The 27,003-nt window shown below is 41.3% G+C and overlaps 1 protein-coding gene across 1 annotated transcript in view; it reads right to left on the reverse strand.

Annotated features, from left to right (window-relative positions):
- LOC309487005 (uncharacterized protein) overlaps positions 1–27,003 on the reverse strand; it is a 344,782-nt gene that overhangs the window by 59,692 nt on the left and 258,087 nt on the right. The window lies entirely within an intron of this gene.

Below are 27,003 nucleotides of genomic sequence, written 5' to 3' on the forward strand. Positions count from 1 at the left end.
CCAGCGTTCTGTAGATGTTACGCATAGTGGTTTCAGCACTCTCTTTGGGACAATACCGGTAGGAAATGGTGTCTGTTTGGTGGTTCCAAAGCAGTCCCAGAGCAGATTCTTGTGTATCTGTTTGGCCATGAGAAATCCAGAGTTCAGTACTGGCTGATTTCAACTCTGAGGGTAGATGGTTTATGGTTGACGGCTGATTACTAGACCACTGTCTCAATTCGAAACCACCATCTGCCAGTAGGATCCTGATTTTGTCGACGAAGCTTTTGGCTTCTTCTGTGGTAGTAAAGCTTTGCAGGCAATTGTCGACATAAAAGGACATCAAGACTGAATGCCTGACATCTTCTCCAGGTTGGCTGTGATCAAGTACATGCTTTTGAAGGGCGTACACTGCGAAACAGGGACTGCAGGTGGTCCCAAAGGGAAGGACATGCCACTCAAAAACACCAGGTTGTTCCTGTACCTTGAGATCTCTCCAGAGAAAATGCAGTATGGTCTGTCCTCTGGGAGCAACCTGACCTGGTGGAACATCCCACGTATATCACTGCTGACTGTAATGGAGTGTTCCCGGAATCTGAGCAGAACAGCGAGTAGAGACGGTCCCAGTACTGGTCCAGGGAGCAACAGCTCGTTGAGATTTTGGCCCTAATGTCGGAATGAACAATTAAAAACTATTAGTTTTTTCCCATTGTGATGGACCATATGGTGTGGGATGTACCATGAGGAACGGGAGTCCTGTTCAGTGTGCTGTTTCAGCTTTACAGCATAGCCTGCTTGTTCCAATTTATGGATCTCTGCTGAGTAAAAAGCTGCTTGTTCTGAATTTTTCGGCAATCGCTTCTCAGTTCCTCTCAGCTGTGAAATCACTGCCTGTTTGGGAGTATTGAGCTGTGGCATGTTTTTGACTCGCAAAAGAGGGGTGGCATATCTCTTTACCCCATCTACCTCGACCCTGACTGTTTTTTCATCCAGGAGCGCTATTGCCTCATGGTCTTGTCTGGATCTGGTACTGTTTTTTTCACTGCGCCAAGGTAGCACATTTGGTCTTTCAACATGCTTATAAAGATCTGTTGCGAGAGATGAAGTTGCAATGAAGAAACAGTGTTGTTCATTGGTCTCCCTCTGGAGATGCTGCACAGGACCCTGCAATGTCCAGCCAAGTCATGTCTTGATGGCAGCGGGACCCCCTGGTGGACCAAAGCGGACCGGCTCTACTGGAGCAATGAGATGAGGGTAGTCTGAACCGATAAGTAGCAAAGGACAGACATTGTCTAGATTGCGCAATGGGAGCCCCCCCAAGTGTTGATATTTCTCCCTCAATGCTCTAACTGGATGCGTATGTTCAGCCAGGCTCAGTTGCTGGGCCGTGAATGCACCTTTAATTTGGATCATCTTTTTGGGCTGCGACAGTGGGGGGATAGAGAATGACACCGCTGCACCACTAAGGACCTGGAGCTCTTGCCTGATTGTGCGGAGTGGTAGGTCTTCTGGCTGTTCCCATGGCTGGAGTGCCGATTGTGGCCCCACCTCTCAGGGTTGGCTCGATCAATAAGAAAGGGGGAATTTCCAAGCGGGAAATTCCTCTGTTGGGAGGATTTATGGCTCTGTCTTCGGTGTGGTTAGACATAGGCCTTGCTGTCTGTGTTCATTTATACTCAGATAAATATAACAAACACACACTGCATTCTATGAGAAGGTGATGTACAGTCAGAAGTGTGAGTCATTAAATGAGGATTAATTAGATAGGAGACACGATACAGGTGGGGTTACACTGACCATTGGTTTTATCATAAAATACATAGTATCAAATACATAATAGTATCAAAAGACACTACACAAGACAGTAAATTATTCACACAGTGTCCTGGGGTGCATGTTCATTTACAGATCAGTTCGTCCATAAATTAATGCAGGAAAGTCTGTTTTAAGGGCTGTGGGTCTTTCCTATGGCCTCTGCTTTTTCCATGTGACAACATTTTTAACAGCAATAAAACCAACTTATCTGATTGTAGTCATAGTAACCAAGACCCTTCTTGCCCTTGTTGGGGGGATGTTTTAAAGATTATTTGTTAAATATAACAAATAATTGTGTCTGATTTGTCTCAGTCGTTACACTGCTCTGCAGGTTATGTTCAGAGAGTAGGTTGCTATGGCTACTTACATACCCTGAAAGTTACCTCCGTTTTTTGGAACCGAAAGTTGAGGTTATCCGCTTACTTACCCTAAAACATACCCGATCGCATAACATGTCACATAACCTGCTTTCTGGAATACCCCCCTGCTAAACTATTAAAACTACACACATATATACACATATACACACACACACACACACACATATATATATATATATATACACAGTATATTATAAGGGATACATTTATGTCAATATATGGAATTGTTCCAATTTCTAATAGGTTTCATATATAGCTGTGCCTATATGTGCATTTATGTTTTTACTTTATATGAGCATATTGGGATATTTCACATATGAGACATATTTGTAAAAAAAAAATTATTCATATAGTACATAAACATATTTATTTATTATGGATATATTTATGTCAATATATGGAATCGTTCCAATTTCTAATAGGTTTCATATATGTTTTCACTTTATATGATATTGTAAGAAATTGTAGTCTGCCTCGACCCAGATTCCACTCCAAACTATATTTTAGAATGAGCTCATCCACAAAATGGCTTAATTATCATAGAGATAAAAGAAAGTCAAGTTATATTGTTTCTTCACCATTTGGGTTGATCACATCCTGAACAAATGGTAATCAATTGTAGAATGGGAATGGGTGTGGGACACAGAGAACCTTCTCGACAATGGGGTGTTACAACTTCATTAACCCCCTGAGGTTGGCAATCACGCTGGCGTGATCTGCTCGCTTTTTTTCTTATCAGTGCAAAAGAGACTCAAAATACTCTGTTGACTTTGATCTTACATACAAGTTTCATACATCAATCGATCCTGTTAAGTGTGTATTTTTTTTGTGTATACTCACAATAAAAACAAAGTGTTGTGCTTTTTGCCAAATAAAGAAAAATAAACATGATGTGAGTTCTGCTTTCTCTCTGTCAGTGAAGTCCATTCTGAAACGCGTCTGAAAATGAACTGTAACTCAGCGAATACTCAGTCAAACAGGCATACAGACACACAGGTATGAAGCTTGAATTCTCTTCTTTTAAATTAAGTAATTTTTATTAAAAAAACTAATATTCTCAGTTTATGTAATATGTATGAAAATAGAGAGATGTCAGTCGTTCTCATCTCAGCTCATTATGTTTTAATGTGACCCCGCCCACGGAGAGCAAACCTGTGAAACGCCCACATAAGCTGGATAACACACACCGCAAGTTCACTTTCAGAGTCATGTACTTTACGACGCTGTAAGGAATAATACTATCTTAATAATAATCCTGGAAAATTTACCTCAGAAGTGCTGAACGTTTCATTTCAAGGAGCAACGGATCCGGCTGAGGAATAGGTCAGTTCTATACTTGCTTTGTTCTAATCGCAATAGTGTCTGCAAAAAGACTGTTTAAATATGAATCGCGTTTCTGAGTGTTAGATGAATGAGTGCACAGATGCGCGCTGTTGTGTAGCTACTACAGCTGGCACAAATACTGTTTAAAAATGAATCGCGTTTTTGTGTGTGAATGAATGAACAGCTTTCACCAAACTATTGCTATACTGAGATGAGTAAAAATCGACTACAATAATCGGATAGATTATAAAGTTTTTACTGTAAAATACTGCCACATCAAATAAGCTTATAATGTTGCCAATTTCTGCTCATATGTTAGATATATATATATATATATAGGCCTATATATATATAATGTTTTGTCAAAAATAAAGTCATCAACTAAGATGTTATTATAGTGTTTGTTCCAATGTAGGCTATATTCAAACTAATGAATCCTTAACTTTGAAATAAATATGATAAAATGTATACTTTAGTTTTTACAAAGAAAGATTACACTGGAAATATTGTTCAAATATTGTTCAAATTTTGTTGTAATTGTATAACCTTTTATACAATTAATAAAATTAGCAAAAAAATATATACAAGGATAGATGTAAACAAAATCTTAAAAGGTCAATAGAAGCCTTCTCTTTAAATTACTTTTATTGTGTTTTATTAGTGACACATTTGGGTAGAGAATATATTCCAAAACTTTCTGAAAATACAGTATGAGAACAATTAACTGCACAATTACTAGAAATGTTTACCCTGGTTATTATACAATTTGCAAGCACAATTTGTGGATAAAAAACAACAACTGTGAATCTATTTTATATATATATATATATATATATACAAGGCCGCCTTAATGCACGGGCTTACCTGGGCTGAAGCCCAGGGGCCTCCCAAGTTCAGGGGCCTCCCATGTTCAGGTTTATGATGAGCTGAAAAGGTCATATTGTTTTAACTTGTCAGATTTTGTCGCTGTATGTCGCTAGTCGCTTGTGGACGTTGGTAGTGCTGTCGCTCTAATGTTATTGTTATGGTGCGTTCACACCAAACGCGAAAAGAGCGTCTGGCGCGAGTGATTTCAATGTTAACCCTCTGGAGTCTGAGCGTTTTTTTGGGCCCTGGGGGTGTTCTGACATGCCCTGACATTTGTGCTTTTTTCAGTTGCTTATAAACATATTAATGGCAAAGGTGTAAATTCACTCTATATAGCACAAACAGGACTACAATAATATGTGAGCCACATGTATGTACATGTTTTCATTTTTGAGAGAATAATGTTTATGCGTGGTTATCGAAAAAACTAAAAATTAAAATTTTTGAAATAAGACCACAAAACACATACTAAATATGTGGCAATAAGACTTTTGACTTATGGATGTCGTCGCCTATAGTTTTTTCTTCAAAATTATGTGAAAATAGTCTTGCTTTATCGTTCACATAAAACCATACATTGATTTAAATTGATGTAAAACAGGTTTTGCTTGGAAAGCCAATATGCGAGGGGGCGTGAACGAGGAGTGGTTTACACCTTAGAATACACCCACTCTGCATAATGATGAGCCATTCACTCAGGTGTGACACTGACTGACAAAAGATATATTTAGAAGAAGACTTATATTGACCATTTAAGATTTTGCTTACATCTATCTTGTAAATATGTTTTGCTATTTTATTAAAATGGTTACAATTACAACAATAATTACAATTTCAACAATATTTCAAGTGTACTCTTTCTTTGTAAAAAAAAATGATTATAGGCCCTACATTTTATCTATGTATTCATTAGTTTGAATATAACCAACATTGGAACAGCTAACATCTTAGTTGATGACTTTATTTTTGACAAAAATAGTATTTTATATATAGAAATGGCTAAACAAAAGCTTATTTGATGTGGCAGTATATTCTACAGTAAAAACTGTACCCAAATCTGGTCAACAAAATGTTGTCTTTCATATTTCGTCTGACTGTAACGTTGTTTTCATGAAATATTAGGGCATATTGTTAATTTGCAGTTTAATACGTTGCTTATACAAATAGCCTACATTTTATTTCAACATTCAGTCGATGTTTACTTATCTCAGTATAGCAATACAGTTTGCTAAAACATCATCATTCATTCACACACGCGATTTAAATTTAAACTGTCTTTGCCAGCTGTGGTAAACAGCGCGCATTCATGCCGTTTATTCATTCATAAACAGAAACCCACGTGAAGAAATTCACGTGAGAAGGAAAAAACTTACTTGTATTCCTCAGCTCGCTCCTCGATATACCCGCACTTCTGAGGGACATTTTCGATTAGTATTATTCCTCACAGCGCTGCAAGACGGTGTAAACAATGATCTAAATAAACGTGTGTGTTTTCTCGAGCTGATGGGGGCGTTCACAGGATTGCCTCAGCCATTTGCGTTTGAATAGCGCGCGCTCTCCGTGGGCGGGGCCGATTATAACGTAATGAGATGAGATGAGCTCGACTGGAATCGCTCTCTTTTAATACAGATTTCACAAGATGAGAATAATTGTTTTTTTATATAAATGACTTCATTTAAAAGAAGAGAATTCAAGCTTCATGCCTGTCTGTCTGTATGTCTGTTTGACTGAGTATTCGCTGAGTTATTGTTAATTTTCGGACGCGTTTCAGAATGGACTTCACTGGCAGAGAGAAGGCAGAACTCGCTTCGTGTTTATTTTTCTTTATTTGGCAAAAAGCACAACACTTTGTTTTTATTGTGAGTATACACAAAAATAATACACATTTAACAGAATCGATTGATGTATGAAACTCCTATGGAAAATCAAAGTCAACAGAGTATTTATGAGTTTCTTTTACACTAATAAAAAAAAAGCGAGCTGGTATCGCCGGCGATACCGTAGACCTCAGGGGGTTAAGTCTATGCAAAGACGCGTTTATGCACGTCTAGAGGTCCCGCGGCGCGAATGAGGCGTTACGGTTCGTGTCCGCTCAGTGCCGCTAACGTCTCCGCTTTGGGGTGTCTGTTGCGAGTGTGTTTAATCGACGTTTTTTTCAACACACGGACAGTATAATCATCAGCGATGCACGCGATTACATTTAGAAATAGACAAGCTTTGTTTCCAAATGCACCAAGCAATGATCCTTTCAATTTTATAAACTTTTATAAACCCAGCCAATATAATCACAATGAACACATCCAAAATAAAATCTTTAACATGTAGGCTATATAACAACTGCAAAGCGTCTAATTTGTAAACAAAATGATTTACGCACTAAATCCAGAATAAACTCACTGAGACTGTCGATAGTTTCTTTTCTGTGCATCATTTTATTATATCCATGTTTGTGGTTAGTTACTGTCAAATCATATAAAACAGTGAAATCGCCCTCGAACTCTTCTGTCTCTCCTGCACTCGAGACGGTGACGGGAGCTGAGCTCCACTGAAAGGCTTCTTTCCTATTGGTTGTCGCTCGCGAAAATCGCTTCTCATTTGCATAAAGTTGAAATTTAGTTGCTGTGTGTGGTTGTTAAATAAAGTGTCTTGTGTTTATGTGCTCAGTGATATGTTAATAACAATATTAAAATTAAAAACAATATAAAAAAAAAAAACTCACTGTTGTAGGTCTCGAAAGAAACTAATGCATTATGTGATGTAGATTACCTATTACACTTTTTTTTTAAATGAGACTCTATTAATCGAGGGGATGGGGGGCCTACAAAACCTCTCAGCCCCGGGGCCTAACATTAGGTTAAGGCGGCTCTGTATATATATATATATATATATATATATATATATATATATATATATATATATTGTCCTTGCATTCTTTCTTGTGGCTCAGTCACACACCTGAATGAAAGGCTCATTATGTATGCAGCCCCATTATGCGGGCCCCATTGTCTCCTCAGGTGTGAACCACTTGTTATTCATGATGGTGTTGGATCGTTGACGCCCCTGCGCATATTGCCTTTCCAAACAAAAAGTGTCTTACAAAATTTAAATCAATGTATTGTTTTATGTGAATGATTAGGCAGGATGATTTTCACATCATTTTGAAGAAAAAACTCTAGGCGACGACATCCATTAGTCAGAAGTCTTGTGGACACATATTTAGCAGAGGTGGGACAAAGTCATTGTTATGCAAGTCACAAGTAAGTCTCAAGTCTTTGCCCTCGAGTCCCAAGTCAAGTCGAGTCAAAGATGAGGCAAGTCCCGAGTCGAGTCAAAAGTCAAAGCCAACAAGTCTCAAGTCGAGTCCAAAGTCCTACCATTTTAGTTTCGAGTCATTTCAAGTCCTCTTACCACAGAAATAAAATGTATACAAATCATGTATGTCTGTAAGATTTGTATTTATTTAAACCTCTTTTTATACAATGACATTAATCAAATACAGTAAAAAACAGAAAATTATATACATAAAATACATAAAAAACAGGGGGGGGGGGGGGGGGGGTGCAATTGTGATGCAATTATTAATAATTGTGATGTAATTTTTGCATCACAATAAGTGTATTGTGATTGTCAAAACATTTTAGTAACTAAACTGAATTTTATTAGGTTTAGTGACAACATGTTACAATGTTTACATGGTTCAATTTCTTGTAAGCTACGCTTTTTTATTATTTTAGTTAAATTCAATTATTGTGATTTGATTTAATATTGACTCATTTGGATAAATATTAGGTAGGCTACACAATATAGGCATTAATTTTTCTCAAGAAAAAAACAACTCACCTAATGCTGTAAACATACAGAGAGCCCTATCAGCTGGCAGGATTATTTAAGGTTAAAAAATTTTTTATATTACAACTTTATTTAATGATATAAGTAAAAATATAATAAACATGCAATATAGTACACATATTTAGCAAAATACTCTCTATAGCTCTTTTTTTCTAGCCAACTAACGTGCAATAGCCTATTATGGTCATTAAATGGCTTTCCTGAGGTAAATGTTATGTGACATAATTGTTCTCCAACTGTTTTATTGACCCCTTTGATTGATGGGTCGATATTATGAATGAGGAATATACATTTCGGTAAGTTGTACCGTATCTTTCAACAGTGTTCATTCGTGTTTAACGTTATCAGCTAGAGATGATCGGTTCACGTGCCGCTAGGGATCTGTCGTGTCACATTTACAAGCGCCAAAACGGTATTTATTGTCTGAATTTCATAATAAAATTGACAGAATCTGAGAGCTGAGATTTTTTTATATCATAAGTAACCTGCTCTGTCTAGTCTGTCGATCTCCGTGTCCTCTTTGCCTCGCGATTTTTCTGTGCGTGAGAGCGTGTGAAAAGTGTCAATTGCGTGTGTCTCACGGTGAATGCGTGAGAGTTGGCAGCTATGTCAGCTAGTAAGTTACGGTACATCCGATAAGGTGCTTAGCATTCGTTCAAATTCGTAGCATGCGTTGTTGCTTGTTGCGCTTCATTCATGGTTGTCTTGCAATGTGCCTGCTTAGATGCTGTCGAATCAAAACAACCTGGGACTACTGTGATTGGATGTCGTGCAGGCAGCACGCATGCTCTCTGCATGCATACAGGTGGTGCACATTTTTTCCACAGATGCAGATAAACTGAGAGCGGCGCGGCCGTGTGAACATTTTTTCCCCAGTTTTCATGGGAAGTAGCAAGTCTTCTCGAGTCAAAAGGCGCAAGTCCAAGTTAAGTCACGAGTCATTGATGTTAAAGTCCAAGTCGAGTTGCAAGTCTTTGTACATTTTGTCGAGTCGAGTCTGAAGTCATCAAATTCATGACTCGAGTCTGACTCGAGTCCAAGTCACATGACTCGAGTCCACACCTCTGATATTTAGTATGTGTTTTGTAGCCTTATTTCAGAAACTTTCATTTTTAGTTTTTTCAATAACCATGCATAAACATTATTCTCTCAAAAATACAAACATGTACATACATGTTGCTCACATATTATGGTAGCCCTGTTTGTGCTAAATAGAGTGTAATTACACCTTTGCCATTAATATGTCAGGGCATGTCAGAACATCTCAAGGACCCCAAAAACACCTCAGACCCCAGAGGGTTAACATACAGATCACAGCTGTTGCAACAAGAGCAACTTCATTTACATGAAGAGTGGTAAAACTGTAACAGGATAAAAGGTTTGAGATTTGGATGTTATGGGATCATTCTGACGCCGGTGAACCCAAGGTGCTTCGTGTACCTTGCCACTGCTATACTGTAATAAACTTCATTTTTGAGATCTTCGACGTCCACATTTTTTTTCTTACATTGGCGAGCCGGCCAGAAGGAATTTCCAACAAAAAAACTGGGGAAAGGTAAGAAAAAGCTGTTTTCTTTCATTTATGCTGGGTTTTTTTGTCAGGGAACCCCCTCGTTTAAAAAAAAAAATCGAGAAAGGAAAATTTTAAGGACAGAAGAGAATTTGGTTTATTCAGTATTAGCAGGAGGTGTCACATGCCTGTCCTGTCTTGTGTTGCACATGGGTGTTTTGTTATTTTGGGCCATGTGCTCTTGTCATTGTCTGATCCCTCCCACTTGTTATCTGATTATTGTTTGAGTTCTCCCACCTGTTCCCCCTTGATTAGTTTCCCTTTATTAGTTCCCACTTGTTTGCAGTCTGTGTCGATCGTTGTCTTTGTTTTCCCCTGGTGATGTACCCGAGTTATTCCTGCCTTGTTTTGTTGTAGTTTGGTTTTTGTTTATTGTTTATTAAAATTTCCTTTACCGCACTTGAATCTTCGTTTCACTTTCTGACCAACCGTGACAGAACGATCGACCATGAAGAGGATTCAGCGGAAGGATTCACTCCAGCCTCCTATTTCCTGCCCTCATTTTGAGCGCATCGAGAGATTTTGTGTGTTGAGTTCCCTTCGTCAGAAGGGGACTGACATCCGAGAGTTTTCATTGAGGTTCTGCGCTGCTGCAGAGGGACTGGGGCTTGGGGTTATGGCTATGAAGGATTTGTTTAATTACGCCCTTGATAAACCCATCGACTTTATGGTCATGAGAGCCCTGAGACATCTGACGTTTGAGGAATTAGTTAATTCCTTGGAGCGTCACTGTAAACCCCCTGCTAAGAAGGTTCCAGTGCCGGTGATCCCAGTTCCGGTGGTCCCAGTTCCGGTGGTCCCGAGTCCAGTGGTTCCAGTTCCGGGGGTCCCAGTTTCGATGGTCCCGGATTCGGTGGTCTCGAGTCCGGTGGTCCGGAGGCGGAGGAGGAAGAGGAAGCACGTCACGTCTGTCCAGCCAGAGACTGTTCACGTCACGCCTGCCCAGCCAGAGACGGTTTACATCACGTCTGCTCAGCCAGAGACTGTTCACGTCACGTCTGCCCAGCCAGAGCCAGTGTCTGTTCCTGAGCCGGAGCCAGAGCCAGTGTCTGTTCCTGAGCCGGAGCCAGAGCCAGTGTCTGTTCCTGAGCCGGAGCCAGAGCCAGTGTCTGTCCCTGAGCCGGAGCCGGAGCCAGTGTCTGTCCCTGAGCCGGAGCCAGAGCCAGTGTCTGTCCCTGAGCCGGAGCCAGAGCCAGTGTCTGTCCCTGAGCCGGAGCCAGAGCCAGTGTCTGTCCCTGAGCCGGAGCCAGAGCCAGTGTCTGTTCCTGAGCCGGAGCCAGAGCCAGAGCCGGAGCCAGTGTCTGTTCCTGAGCCGGAGCCGGAGCCAGTGTCTGTTCCTGAGCCGGAGCCGGAGCCAGTGTCTGTTCCTGAGCCGGAGCCGGAGCCAGTGTCTGTTCCTGAGCCGGAGCCGGAGCCAGTGTCTGTTCCTGAGCCGGAGCCAGTGTCTGTTCCTGAGCCGCAGCCAGTGTCTGTTCCTGAGCCGGAGCCAGTGTCTGTTCCAGTTCCTGAGCCGGTGGTGCCAGTTCCAGAGCCGGAGCCGTTGGTGCCAGTTCCAGAGCCGGAGCCATTGGTGCCAGTTCCAGTGCCTGAACCGTTGGTGCCTGTTCCTGAGCCGGAGCCGTTGGTGCCAGTTCCAGTGCCTGAGCCGTTGGTGCCAGTTCCAGTGCCTGAGCCGTTGGTGCCAGTTCCAGTGCCTGAGCCGTTGGTGCCAGTTCCAGTGCCTGAGCCGTTGGTGCCAGTTCCAGAGCCGGAGCCGTTGGTGCCAGTTCCAGTGCCTGAACCGTTGGTGCCTGTTCCTGAGCCGGAGCCGTTGGTGCCAGTTCCAGTGCCTGAGCCGTTGGTGCCAGTTCCAGTGCCTGAGCCGTTGGTGCCAGTTCCAGTGCCTGAGCCGTTGGTGCCAGTTCCAGTGCCTGAGCCGTTGGTGCCAGTTCCAGTGCCTGAGCCGTTGGTGCCAGTTCCAGTGCCTGAGCCGTTGGTGCCAGTTCCAGTGCCTGAACCGTTGGTGCCAGTTCCAGTGCCTGAGCCGGAGCCGTTGGTGCCAGTTCCAGTGCCTGAGCCGTTGGTGCCAGTTCCAGTGCCTGAGCCGTTGGTGCCAGTTCCAGTGCCTGAGCCGTTGGTGCCAGTTCCAGTGCCTGAGCCGTTGGTGCCAGTTACACCGCCCGAGGGGTCGTCGCAGCCCTTGCAGCCCGAGGGGTCGTCGCCGCTCTGGCCGCCCGAGGGGTCGTCGCCGCCCTGGCCGCCCGAGGGGTCGTCTCCGCCCTGGCCGCCTGAGGGGCCGCCCGAGGGGTCGTCTCCGCCCAGGCCGCCCGAGGGGTCGTCTCCGCCCTGGCCGCCCGAGGGGTCGTCTCCGCCCTGGCCGCCCGAGGGGTCGTCTCCGCCCTGGCCGCCCGAGGGGTCGTCTCCGCCCTGGCCGCCCGAGGGGTCGTCTCCTCTGTCCAGGCCACCCGATGATCTGTCGTCTCCGCCCTGGTCGGCCGTTGGACTGTCGTCTCCGCCCTGGCCGCCCGTTGGACTGTCTTTGCCCTGGTCTGTCCCGCCCGTCCCGCCCTGGTCTGTCCCTCCCGTCCCGCCCTGGTCCGTCCCGCCCTGGTCTGTCCCTCCCGTCCCGCCCTGGTCTGTCCCTCCCGTCCCGCCCTGGTCTGTCCCTCCCGTCCCGCCCTGGTCTGTCCCTCCCGTCCCGCCCTGGTCTGTCACTCCCGCCCCGCCCTGGTCTGTCCTTCCCGTCCCCCACCCTGGTCTGATGGAGCGTCTGGTAGCCGCTCCGTAGGGAGGGGGTAATGTCACATGCCTGTCCTGTCTTGTGTTGCACATGGGTGTTTTGTTATTTTGGGCCATGTGCTCTTGTCATTGTCTGATCCCTCCCACTTGTTATCTGATTATTGTTTGAGTTCTCCCACCTGTTCCCCCTTGATTAGTTTCCCTTTATTAGTTCCCACTTGTTTGCAGTCTGTGTCGATCGTTGTCTTTGTTTTCCCCTGGTGATGTACCCGAGTTATTCCTGCCTTGTTTTGTTGTAGTTTGGTTTTTGTTTATTGTTTATTAAAATTTCCTTTACCGCACTTGAATCTTCGTTTCACTTTCTGACCAACCGTGACAGGAGGAGTTATTAAGCCTATTCCGTACAATTTTGATTAAGATTCTAACGGAACTGAATCAGCCCGAAGCAGTGTGGTGGCAGAGTTGTATTGGAATTGTTGTTTCTAAAGTAATTTAAACAAAGTGCTTAAGTGTAAAGTTTCTATAGAAACTGAAACTTGGTGTTGGTCTCTTAAAATTCTGTTAAGATTCTAAAGTAACTGAATCAACCCGAAGTAGTGTGGTGGCAGAGTTATATTAGATTGGTTGTTTCTAAAGTAACTGAAACAAATGTGTGTTTCTAGCATACTTGAAACCGATTGTCAAGTTGTAATAATTCTGAGGAAATTCTAAAGTAATTGAATAGACCTGACGCAGTGTGGTCAAAGAATTATTTCACAACTATTGTGTGTTAAAGTGTAGGCTAGTGAGTCCAACGGCACGTTGACTCTGTGAAGTTTAAAACAAGAACCCGAAGCAGTGTGGTTTTGCCCGACGTACTGTGGCAGTGTTTTAAATTTGATAAATATTGTTTAAGCCTGAAGTACTGTGGCCAAGTAAGTTGTTTTAACCCCCTGAGGTCTACGGTATCGCCGGCGATACCAGCTCGCTTTTTTTTTATTAGTGTAAAAGAAACTCATAAATACTCTGTTGACTTTGATTTTCCATAGGAGTTTCATACATCAATCGATTCTGTTAAATGTGTATTATTTTTGTGTATACTCACAATAAAAACAAAGTGTTGTGCTTTTTGCCAAATAAAGAAAAATAAACACGAAGCGAGTTCTGCCTTCTCTCTGCCAGTGTAGTCCATTCTGAAACGCGTCCGAAAATTAACAATAACTCAGCGAATACTCAGTCAAACAGGCATACAGACACACAGGCATGAAGCTTGAATTCTCTTCTTTTAAATGAAGTAATTTATATAAAAAACAAATATTCTCATCTTGTGAAATCTGTATTAAAAGAGAGCGATTCCAGTCGAGCTCATCTCATCTCATTACGTTATAATCGGCCACGCCCACGGAGAGCGCGCGCTATTCAAACGCAAATGGCTGAGGCAATCCTGTGAACGCCCCCATCAGCTCGAGAAAACACACAAGTTTATTTAGATCATTGTTTACACCGTCTTGCAGCGCTGTGAGGAATAATACTAATGGAAAATGTCCCTCAGAAGTGCGGGTATATCGAGGAGCGAGCTGAGGAATACAAGTACGTTTTTTCCTTCTCACGTGAATTTCTTCACGTGGGTTTCTGTTTATGAATGAATAAACGGCAGAGATGCGCGCTGTTTACCACAGCTGGCAAAAGACAGTTTAAATTTAAATCGCGTGTGTGAATGAATGATGATGTTTTAGCAAACTGCATTGCTATACTGAGATAAGTAAACATCGACTGAATGTTGAAATAAAATGTAGGCTATTTGTATAAGCAACGTATTAAACTGCAAATTAACAATATGCCCTAATATTTCATGAAAACAACGTTACAGTCAGACGAAATATGAAAGACAACATTTTGTTGACTAGATTTGGGTACAGTTTTTACTGTAGAATATACTGCCACATCAAATAAGCTTTTGTTTAGCAATTTCTATATATAAAATACTACTTTTTGTCAAAAATAAAGTCATCAACTAAGATGTTAGCTGTTCCAATGTTGGTTATATTCAAACTAATGAATACATAGATAAAATGTAGGCCTATAATCATTTTTTTTACAAAGAAAGAGTACACTTGAAATATTGTTGAAATTGTAATTATTGTTGTAATTGTAACCGTTTTAATAAAATAGCAAAACATATTTACAAGATAGATGTAAGCAAAATCTTAAATGGTCAATATAAGTCTTCTTCTAAATATATCTTTTGTCCTTGCATTGTGGCTCAGTCAGTGTCACACCTGAGTGAATGGCTCATCATTATGCAGAGTGGGTGGGACATTGTATTCTAAGGTGTAAACCACTCCTCGTTCACGCCCCCCTCGCATATTGGCTTTCCAAGCAAAACCTGTTTTACATCAATTTAAATCAATGTATGGTTTTATGTGAACGATAAAGCAAGACTATTTTCACATAATTTTGAAGAAAAAACTATAGGCGACGACATCCATTAGTCAAAAGTCTTATTGCCACATATTTAGTATGTGTTTTGTGGCCTTATTTCAAAAACTTAAATTTTTAGTTTTTTCGATAACCACGCATAAACATTATTCTCTCAAAAATGAAAACATGTACATACATGTGGCTCACATATTATTGTAGTCCTGTTTGTGCTATATAGAGTGAATTTACACCTTTGCCATTAATATGTTTATAAGCAACTGAAAAAAGCACAAATGTCAGAGCATGTCAGAACACCCCCAGGGCCCCAAAAAACGCTCAGACTCCAGAGGGTTAAGAATATAACATAAAACCAGACATAGTGTGGTTTTGTCCGACGTACTATGACAGTGTTGCATTTCTTAACTGTTTTGCGTAATGAAATTGAAGGCCCAATGGATTGTGGCTGTGGTTAAGTTTAGAAGCTCAGGTAGTGTGGCTATTTTGATCATTTGTGTCCGAAGTACTGGAGCTATGAATAATTAGACTAACGGATATCTTAAAGGAACTAGATAACGTGTAGTCATTTAAATCAGACTTTGTGAATAACTATTAGATCACGAGATATTTTAAAGCTTGATAAGACTTTTGAAAATGGAAGAAATGATTGTTATATACATCGCTAAACATGGTTCTCAGGGAAGGTTTGACGGAATAGAGAATATTGTTGATAAACCGTACAAGTGGGCTATCTCTAAGTTTGAAAATGATCCCAAAATGCCTAAGAACAAAAATGGGAAAATTGCTAATGCGCTTCAAGCACTTTTTGCTTCATACAAAGTAACTAGGAGGAGAGTAGATGAGTTAGAGGGTGAAAATGAGCGACTCAGTGTTGGGGTATTTTCTACAAAAAATTACCTGGCTAGTGAAACGATATGGAAAAAAGAAAAGGTCAAGATGCAGAACGAGATCGCACTCCTTAGAACTAATAATAGTATGCTTAAATCATCTGTGGAAACATTGTCCAAAAATTTGGAGGAGACAAAGGCAGTTTATGATAAAGAATGGCACAACTGAGAAAAACCCTAGTAAGACATTGTTAGGTGTCACATTGTGTAACCCAGTTCCAGAAATGCCAGATTTACAGGAAGGCAGGACTGAGGTTTGGGAAAAAGATTCTAAGTCATTCAGTAGCCAATACTCTGACTGTAGAGTCAGATTTCCCATGGCACCAGTTCATACTCCTAAGACTACGCGTGCTAGTGAAGGAAGGGAAGAACCAATGACTTCTACCATAGTCCGAGAATTGAATCCAATTGAACTTGAAACTGTGATCAAGAATATTGGTAAATTTGATCGTGACAAACAAGATCCATTAGATTTTTCCTCTGTCCCGGCCTGAATCCGAGGCCATGAAACGCTACATTGACGAGGAGCTTGCCAAAGGTTTCATCAGACCCTCAACCTCACCGGCAGCCGCCGGATTCTTCTTCGTGAAAAAGAAAGACGGAGGGTTACGACCCTGTATCGACTACCGAGGGTTGAACGACAACACCGTGAAGTTCAGGTATCCCTTGCCTCTTTCATCAAACTGTATCTGCGCAACGCTTACAATCTGATTCGCATCCATGAGGGGATCCATGCGAGTTCTCTACCACTAGTGGCCCCTACGAGTACTTGGTCATGCCATTTGGGCTGTCAAACAGTCCTTCAGTGTTCCAGGCTTTCATGAACGACATCTTTCGGGACATGCTGGATAAATGGGTGATTGTATACATCGATGACATGGAGCACATCCAACAGGTCAGGTTGGTCTTGGATCATCTGATTCAATACCAACTCTTTCAAACAAGCACATCTTTCCTGGGATACATCATCAGCCATGAGGGGGTAGCCATGGATGAGAAGAAGGTCAAGGGGGTTCTGGATTGGCCCTTACCCCAAACCGTCAAGGAACTTCAACGGTTCTTGGGCTTCGCCAACTTCTACAGGAGGTTTATAAGAAATTTCAGCATTACTGCCGCTCCATTAACTGCCATGACTAAGCGTCATACTTCTCGTCTGAATTGGTCAACTGAGGCACATCAAGCATTCCAGGAACTGAAGACTCGTTTCACGTCCGCACCAATTCTCCGTCATCCAGATCCAGAACACCCATTCATTGTGGAGGTAGATGCCTCCAACACAGGGGTAGGGGCAATATTATCTCAATGACAAGGCAATCCAGCCAAGATGTACCCCTGTGCTTACTTCTCCCGCAAACTCACCCCGGCTGAACGTAACTACGATGTGGGTAATCGTGAACTGCTAGCCATGAAGTTAGCACTGGAGGAGTGGTGCCACTGGCTGGAGGGAGAAAGTCAACCCTTCATAATTCTCACTGACCACAAAAACCTTGAATATCTCTGCTCAGCCAAATGTCTGAATCCCCGGCAAGCTAGGTAGGCCTTATTCTTCACCAGATTTCATTTCACTGTGACGTATCGACCTGGCACCAAGAACACCAAAGCCGACGCTCTCTCACGTCAAACAGAAGAGACAGTTCAAACCCCTACTCACGAGAATATCATTCACGCTAACCTGCTAGTAGCACCAGTTCAATGGGATATTATCACGGAGATCCAACAAGCCAATCTTCAAGTAAGACCACCTCCTGAATGCCCAGCTAATCTCCTCTTCGTTCCAGATTCTCTTCGTCTTCGACTCCGAGCAAATTCACTCCACACCCAGTTCTGGTCACCCCGGGATCACCGCTACCACCCACTTGCTCCAAAATCGCTTTTGGTGGTTCACTTTGCTGACTGATACCACCAAATACGTTCAGGACTGTACCAACTGCAACACATCCAAATCACTCAGACAATTGCCTGCTGGACTCTTAACACCACTGCCGACACCACAGCACCCCTGGTCCCACATTGCCATTGACTTTATCACCGATCTGCCCAACTCCCAAGAACACACTACCATACTCACCATCGTTGATCGATTCTCCAAGGCCTCTACCCAAACTTCCCACCGCACTCGAAACAGCCGAACTCCTCTGCGACCAAGTATTCCGCTTTTATGGTTTGCCCGAAGATATAGTTTCAGACCGGGGACCTCAGTCTCACCTCCGGGTACCACCCCCAATCCAACGGGCAAACCGAACGTCTGAATCAGGACGTCATTCGCTTCCTTCGTTCCTACTGTCAAAAACAAGCAGAATGGAGTAGATACTTGTTTTGGGCCGAATACGCCCAGTATTCGCTGGTCAAACCCGCCACGGGCATTACTCCCTTTAAATGTATCCTGGGCTTTCAACCTCCTCTGTTCCCCTGGTCAGGTGAACCCACTGAACTACCATCAGTCACTGAGTGGCTACACAAGAGCGAGGAGGTTTGGGATCAGGCTCACACACACCTACTTCACGCTGTCAGATGACAAGAGCAGCAGGCTAAACGCCACCGTCGTCCGGCCCCTGAGTATAACGTCGGCCAATGGGTTTGGCTGTCCACCAGAGACCTAAGACTCCGACTTCCATGCCGCAAACTCAGTCCCAGGTATGTTGGCCCGTTTCAAATTGTAAGACAAATTTCTCCGGTATCCTCTCAATTAGACCTGCCCACTAATTATCATATTTCTCCCACGTTCCATGTATCTCTTCTGAAACCTGCCGGTGGTCCGAGAGGAGAGCTGGAGGAGGGAGCCACATCTCAGACTCCCCCACCCATCCTGGTCGACGGCGAGGAGGCGTATCGTGTGCACAAGTTGCTTGACTCCAGACGCCGGGGCAACGTTCCCCAGTATCTGGTCGAATGGGAGGGGTTCGGTCCGGAGGAGCGATCCTGGGTCAACTCTGGAGATATCTTGACCCCACTCTAACTGAGGAGTTTCACCGGATGCACCCGGAAAAACCGGCCCCTCGACCTCGTGGAAGACCCCGGCGTCATTTGCCTCCTCGCGTCAGGAGCCGCTCGCAGGGGGAGGGAGCAGGCTCCCGTACCGCTTCCTCTCCACCACCGGAGGGATCCGTCTACCGAATATTAAACACCTTCATGAACTCAATATCCCATCATGCCTCTTACCTGGGACTGATTGCGCTACACACCTGCATTGCACTGATTGCACACACACCTGCACCTCATTCACACACACATAAAAGCCACTTCCACACTCCACTTCTCTGCGAAGTATTGCATTGCCCCAGCTTTCAATTCCAAGCGTTTATCTCTGTGTTTGCTGATCTGATTACTGACCTAGGACTATGTACCCCGACCTCTGATCGTTCTCTGCCTGCCTTGACCCGGATTGCTTATTGGACTTTGCCTTTTGCTGCCTGCCCTGACTTCTGCCTGTAACCTCGTTCTGCTCTGTGTTCTCTCCGTTGATCTGTTTGCTGTTGATTTACCCTGCCTGTTGACCATTCTAATAAAAGCTGCAAATGGATCCCTCGCTGGTGATGTCCCTGCGACATCATTACACATTGTCTAATGGTTTCCATCATAGACAAAGTTGCTGTTGCAAAGACTGTTGCTCAGTCACAAGCAAATGCTGATGCAAATTAGAATTAGTTTTATGATAGTAACACATTGTAGAAAAAGGTTTACTATCAAAAGGGGGGTGATTCTTTATGATTTATGAAACATGTTTTATTAGCATTGATATATAGTTGTAATTTATAATAAATGTTTTAATGACATTATGTTTAAAAAAACAACAAAAAAAAACATTGAAACTTCTGCGACTTTGATGTTTGAATGTGAAAAGATGCTTGTGGGGGAAAGGGGGGGAACCTTTTCTTTTGATTATAGTTTCAGATATAAGCATCGAGATGTTTGTCTGAAATGTGTAACCTCCTGGAGAAAGATGATCTGGTCGTTTGAAGGACGAGAAGGAAGTGGAGCCAGGGGGATTTTTTCAAGAAAAAGAAAAGAATAGAGATTTCCAGACCTACAAGATCCAGAACTCCAGGCCTAAAAGACCTAGAAACCCTGAGACCCACTATGGGATGGATGGAACTGATGAAGAGGCACAGACTTGAACAACATCAGTGACTGCTTCTTCTAAAAGGACTTGCGCTCCAAGTGGGGAAAAAAAAATGGACAATGAGAAGTGAAACAAGAGGAGATTTCAGAAACAAACCATTTCAGAGACTACGGACAGCAGTTTTCCACATAGAGGGAAAACAAGTGGATAAAGGATGTCCACACTGAGAAAATGGACACAAAACACAAAATGACACACACACACACACACACACACACACACACACACACACACACACACACTATATTGTCTATTGATTGTTGATTATTTGAGTTATCAAAACTAAACAATATGCTGACATCACTAATGTGAACATCACTGAACATCTGACATTGTGAGAGCCCAACAAGGTCTTGAAGAAAGAGAAGATTTTTGCAAAACAAATGCATGATGGAGATATGGCCTATTCTGGTTTAATTCGGAATGTAACCTTTAAAACGGCTGTATGTGTATGTATCTTTCTTATTATTTGCCAATGCATTATTTATGTGTTCTATGTTTAAATGTCGAATTGAAGATAACTTAAGGATCGCTTTAAGACACTCTTACTGGCTGTAATGGTTCTTGAATGTCTTCTCACACACACCCAAGAAAATGTTTGTATATCATATTGCCAAATTTTAGAAGAGTCTCTTTGATAATTCTGCCCAGTTGGATGGGAGCTGTAACCAGTGTGCATGAGGTGTCGACCCAAAGAAGGGTAAGATTCTCCGGTGGCCAGAGGAGGACAACCTAAGGCAGGGCTTCACCGCCACTGGGCACCTGCCCGATAGAGAAGGGAGGTGTAATCTGTGAGAAGAGAGTGGATGTGATGCTTCTTTTGGGCCAAGAGCATCAAAGGGGGGACTGTAAGAAATTGTAGTCTGCCTCGACCCAGATTCCATTCCAAACTATATTTTAGAATGAGCTCATCCCCAAAATGGCTTAATTATCATAGAGATAAAAGAAAGTCAAGTTATATTGTTTCTTCACCATTTGGGTTGATCACATTCTGAACAAATGGTAATCAATTGTAGAATGGGAATGGGTGTGGGACACAGAGAACCTTCTCAGACAATGGGGTGTCACAACTTCATTAACATACAGATCACAGCTGTTGCAACAAGAGCAACTTCATTTACATGAAGAGAGGTAAAACTGTAACAGGATAAAAGGTTTGAGATTTGGATGTTCTGGGTTCATTCTGACGCCGGTGAACCCAAGGTGCTTCGTGTACCTTCCCACTGCTATGGTGTAATAAACTTTTTTTTTTTAGATCAAAGACATTTTTGAGATCTTCGACGTCCACATCATCTTTTCTTACTATATATATATATATATATATATATATATATATATATATATATATATATATATATATATAAATAAGACGAAGATGATTAGACAGGATTTATTAAAGAACTCAGAATAACAATAGACACAATGCGAGACAGTGTATAGCACTAACAATACCAGACAATGAACTGAAACAAAAGCAGGAATAAAATACAGACGATTAACTAAAGGACGAACAGCTGTGATGATAAGTGTTGTGGCCATGGTCACTGATCGGTGGCGCAAAACACAGACAAAGAAACACATGTGATGAAAACAAACTAAAAGTCCATGAACTGAATATAACTGAACATAATGGTGACAGCACTCCCCCCAACAACAGAGGAAGGGCCGGAGGGTGCTCTGGAGTGGGATGAGGTGATGACAAGGTGATGGTGAGAGGCTGGAGTGACGGGATGGTGACAGGATGGTGAAGGGATGGTGAAGGGATGACGACGATTCCCTGGCGGCAATGATGGAAAAGGCCTGGTGGCGCAGAAAAAACTTCCCAGCAAAAGACAACAAAGAAGAACCACGGCCGCAAACTTAGCTGCATAATTGTTGTTGTGTTTGATATTCTGTAACACTAGATCCGAAGAAGATGAAGATGATTAGACAATAGAACAGGATTTATTAAAGAACTCAGAATAACAACAGACATGATGCGAGACAGCGTGCAAAGAACAGACAATAATGGACAATGAACTGAAAAAAAAAGCAGGAACTAAATAAACAGAGACTATTAAGTAAAGGACGAACAGCTACATTCAGTCATTAGCTCTTCTTTATGGAACAGAAAAAAACCCCAGAATCAAAGCATCTACTCTACAAAGACATAGATTTTCAGGAGGTGTCAATTTGCCCAATTTTGAGTGGTATTCCTGGAGCTTTGTTTTGCGCTCACTTGCTATATGGTCGAATCCAGAGATTTTGGTGTCATGGCGTCCCATTGAAGAACGTTTAACATATCCATGTTGTCTGTCTAGTCTGGTATATTCTAATATACCCCATAGTACAGTTAAACGCAATTTTGGGCCAATAATCTTATCTTTTCACGGTATGGCATAAAGTCCACCGATTTGCCAAAATCCCAAACACATTCTTCGCTCAATCCCCTATCTTCAACAATCACTCACTTTTAATTGAGAAGAAACCAATTATGTTCCCTCAGTGGAGCAATAGAGGGGTCTGTGTCCTCAAGGATATCATAGGGGAACAGGGTCTTCGTGCATTCCATGACTTAGAGAGAGCGTATAATTTGCCGGGCACTTTTTATTTTTATTTACAGTTACGCACAGCAATGCGCGCTCAGGGCGTTCCTTGGGGTATCGAGTTGGGGAATCATCCCCTTCATGTAATCTTTGACACTAAGGGTAAAATTAATGGTATTGTCTCAGAGTTATATAAGTTTATAACTACAGCTTCAAATAAGCCCTTATCATTTATCAGACTCTGGAAGACAGATATTAACATCTCCCAGGACCCAGACTGGTGCACGGTTTGGTCAAACATATCCCTATCATCTAGAAACCTTGATCATCAAATGATACATTATAGATTAATCCATAGGTCTTACTTAACCCCGCGAAGATTACAGCAAATGAAACTTAGAGACAACCCATACTGTGATTTTTGTCCAGACAATACCATTGCTACTTTTTACCATATGGTGTGGCAGTGTCCAGTGGTCAATAAAGGGGTGGTGGTGGTGGTGGTGGTGGCGCAATGGATAAGACACATGCCTTTGGTGTGAGAGACCTGGGTTCGAATCCACTGTGAGACACCAATGTGTCCCTGAGCAAGACACTTAACCCCTAGTTGCTCCAGAGGCGTGCGACCTCTGACATATATAGCAATTGTAAGTCGCTTTGGATAAAAGCGTCAGCTAAATGAATAAATGTAAAAATGTAAAATGTCAATAGATTTTGGCATAGCGTTTCATCCATCATGTCTAGTATTATCAAAGGACCCATCCCTCTTTCACCATGCTTGCTTCTGCTCAATGACACATCGTCTCTAAAGCTAACTATTAACAATAGGCGTCTTCTTCTGGCTGGTTTGACAGCCGCCAAAAGAATGATAGTTTGTCGCTGGAAACCACCACATACATTGTTAGTGAGGAAATGGCTCTCTTCTTACCGGGATATTGTTCTGCTAGAGCTCTCTACAGCACGTTTACATTATACCAAAACCTCTAATATTGACTGTTGGTCAGAGCTATTAGAGAAAATAAATGAAATTATGTAGATAAGGTCAGACTTTTTCTCTCTTCTATTGTTTACATCTGATTTGTCTTATACGTATTTTTTTTTATTTTTTTTTATGGAATATGCATCTAATGTATTCAATGTGTAATGTTTAAATGTTCAGCTCCATGTTGTATATATACTTTATTCAGCTTTATGTTATTATTATCTAGAATATTGTATTGACCTCTGTGGATTTTATAATATGAAGGAAGAATTCATGATGTGCTTGATACTTTCAAGTATGAGATATTTATCTAATATACACAATGTCCAATGTCCTGCTCTGTGTTCTATGATGTTATGCGGATCTTTGTGGATATCATAATGATGGAGGAAGGATGGACGGGTGGCAATGGGAAAGGGTTGAGAGGGTGTGTGTGTGTGTGTGTGTGTGTGTGTGTGTGTGTGTGTGTGTGTGTGTGTGTGTGTGTGTGTGTGTGTGTGTGTGTGTTTTATTTTATTTTTTATTGTTCAATACCTTGAGCGAATCTTGTTAGGGGTTGGAGGGTGGGCTTGGGCTGGGTAGGATATGGGGAGGAGAAGAGAAACAGGCATCAGAATAAGCAACACTTTACTGTGCCTCTGTTATATTTTCAATGATTATGTAATCAGCCTATTTTTCCCTTTCTCTTGTGAAGGTGTTTCCTCTCCAATGTGTAAATAATGATTGTAAGAAAATAAATAAATAATTAATCACAAAACTAAAGGACGAACAGCTGTGATGATTAGTGTAGTGTGGTGACTGATCGGTGGCGGGAAACACAGACAAAGAAACACGTGATGAAAACAAATTAAAGTCCATGAACTGAATATAACTGAACATAATGGTGACAATATGAGCATATATTCCATTTAATGATATTTCATACATGTACATATATTACATTTCCATATGGGTCCATTTAACTAAACCAGGTTTGGGACAATTAATGCGTGGCTCCTTTAGATGTTTTGTTTCCCCCCCATCCATTAAGCATTAATAATCAGAATTTTAATGTCATTCCATTCAATGTTATCATTTGGAAAGTTATTTACAGATGCCAAGGGAAGACAAAAACTTTGAAATTACTAGTTAACTTCATTTTGTGCTCATGATTAGAGTTTTGATTATTAGATTATGTATGTTGTTTGTTTTTAGCAGTTTATTATTTGAGCAAAATATAAAAATGGTCCATACTTTTCTTAAAGGGATAGTTCACCCAAAAATGAAAATTCTGTCATCATTTACTCACCCTCAAGTTGTTTCAAACCTGTATGAATTTCTTTTTTCTGCTGAACACAAAAGAAGATATTTTGAAAAATGTCTGTAACCAAACAGTTGATGTGCCCATTTACTTCCATAGTATTTTTTTTTTCATTAATGAGAATGGCATATTTAATCTAATATCAGAATCAAATTCTAATCGAATATCATTGTTTATATCAGAAGTAAAACATAGTTTAAATTATTATTTTATTTATTTCAACTGTTATTGTGAACATGCACTGTATTTATGATTAGGACTCATAATGAAGATTTAGGCTACGGTTTTACTTCATCTGCCGTTAGATAGACTATAGGCCTATATATGCGTCAGTTTCACTAAACGGCCCAACGCGCTCGCTGGCACGTAGCCTACATTTAACCCTCAGACGGTCCTCTGCCATTTCTGCCAGAACAATTTTCTGTTTTGAATTTTTAAAAATCACAGCTTCATCGGAATGTTATGAAACTTGGTGACTTTTATGGCATTAGGTATGTGAATACAACAAAAAAATTGAGGTCATGATCCGAGCATGCTAAGTGGTCGTAAAAAAAATAAATACGATTTTGGTCTTCGGTCAAAAATGACCGACCCATAGGAAATGAATGGGAAATTGACAAAAACTCAAAAATTCTCTGAATTTTTGTGTGTACAATCTACAAATCGGCCACAATCCTAAAAAAAAGTACACAGCTGTAAAGGGGTGACACTCTACAACATCAAGAGTGCAAAAAAGACACACCCACCCACCCACACACACATACAAACACACTTTTATACACATACACACCAATAATTTTGATTACAAAAAATCTGTTTTGAATTTTTAAAAATCACAGCTTCATCGGAATGTTACGAAACTTGGTGACTTGTATGGCATTAGGTATGTGAACACACACAAAAAAATAGGTCACGATCTGAGCATGCTAAGTGGTCGTATAAAAAATAGTCACACTTGTGGTCTTCGGTCAAAAATGACCCCCATAGGAAATGAATGGGAAATTGACAAAAACACAAAAAGTCTTCGAATTTTTGTGTGTACCATCTACAAATCGGCCACAATGCTAAAAAAAAAAGTACACAGCAGTAAAGGGGTGACACTCTACAACATCAAGAGTGCAAAACAGACACACCCACCTACACACACACACACATACAAATACTTTTATACACATACACACCAATACATTTTGATTACAAAAAATCTGTTTAGAATTTTTTTAAATCACAGCTTCATCGGAATGCTACGAAACTTGGTGACTTTTATGGCATTGGGTATGTGAACACACACAAAAAAATAGGTCACGATCTGAAAAAAAATAAAAAAAATAGTCACACTTGTGGTCTTCGGTCAAAAAATATCCCCCATTGGAAATGAATGGGAAATTGACAAAAAACTATATGTTTTTTTTTAAATATTATTTTACATAAAGTGTTATAATTGAATGAATTGCATTTTTTTTGTTACAAATTCTGAATAAAAAAAATGGGTATAAAATTTGCTTCTTAGCAACACAAGCTTCTCTTTATAACACAATGTTTAGGTTTGACTGTAATCACAATGCAAAAACTAACTAATTTCTAAAAAAAAATATATATAAAACTTGATAAGAAATAGTTTTTGAGATTGTTTAAATATATATTAAAATCCTCTCTCTCCCCCCCCCCCCCCCCTCACATGCCTCTCCATAGAGAGCTGTAGATGCCATCTAGTGGTTACACCATGGTTCTACGCTTTCTCTCCATACTCTCACCAGATGGTGCTAATCTGCTTTTTGAAGGCCTAGACTCTATATTAAACTAAAATACTGCATTAAAACCCAAAAAACACACATATATATACATTTTTGTATTATTTTCAATGGCAAAAATAGACCATAAATATTGCATAAATATTAATAAATTCAATAAAATTCTCTCAAAATCCAAAATTAAAAAGAATAAATATTATAGAACAAAAATAAATTGCATTGGTTTTACTGGGATGGAGGAAGTTTCATTTTTAGGTCTCCGGTCACTTCTGACCGGGAAGGCCCAGGATGTGACTCCGAAACGAAGACCGTCTGAGGGTTAAGAACGGATGGATATTTGCTTCAAGTGATAGGCTTGGTGAGTGAAACTATATTTGTATTATCTTAATGTATATGTATAATTTTCTGTAGATTTTCTGTTTAAAAGTAACCAAAAAGACATTTAAATCCAGCTCACCATCGGTGTCGCCAAACTGCTCCATCTCCAAAAAATTTGTACATATGGGTCAGAGTTTGCGT

Source organism: Leuciscus leuciscus (assembly GCF_965113295.1).
Source record: "Leuciscus leuciscus genome assembly, chromosome: 22".
NCBI classification, from domain to species: Eukaryota; Metazoa; Chordata; class Actinopteri; order Cypriniformes; family Leuciscidae; genus Leuciscus; species Leuciscus leuciscus.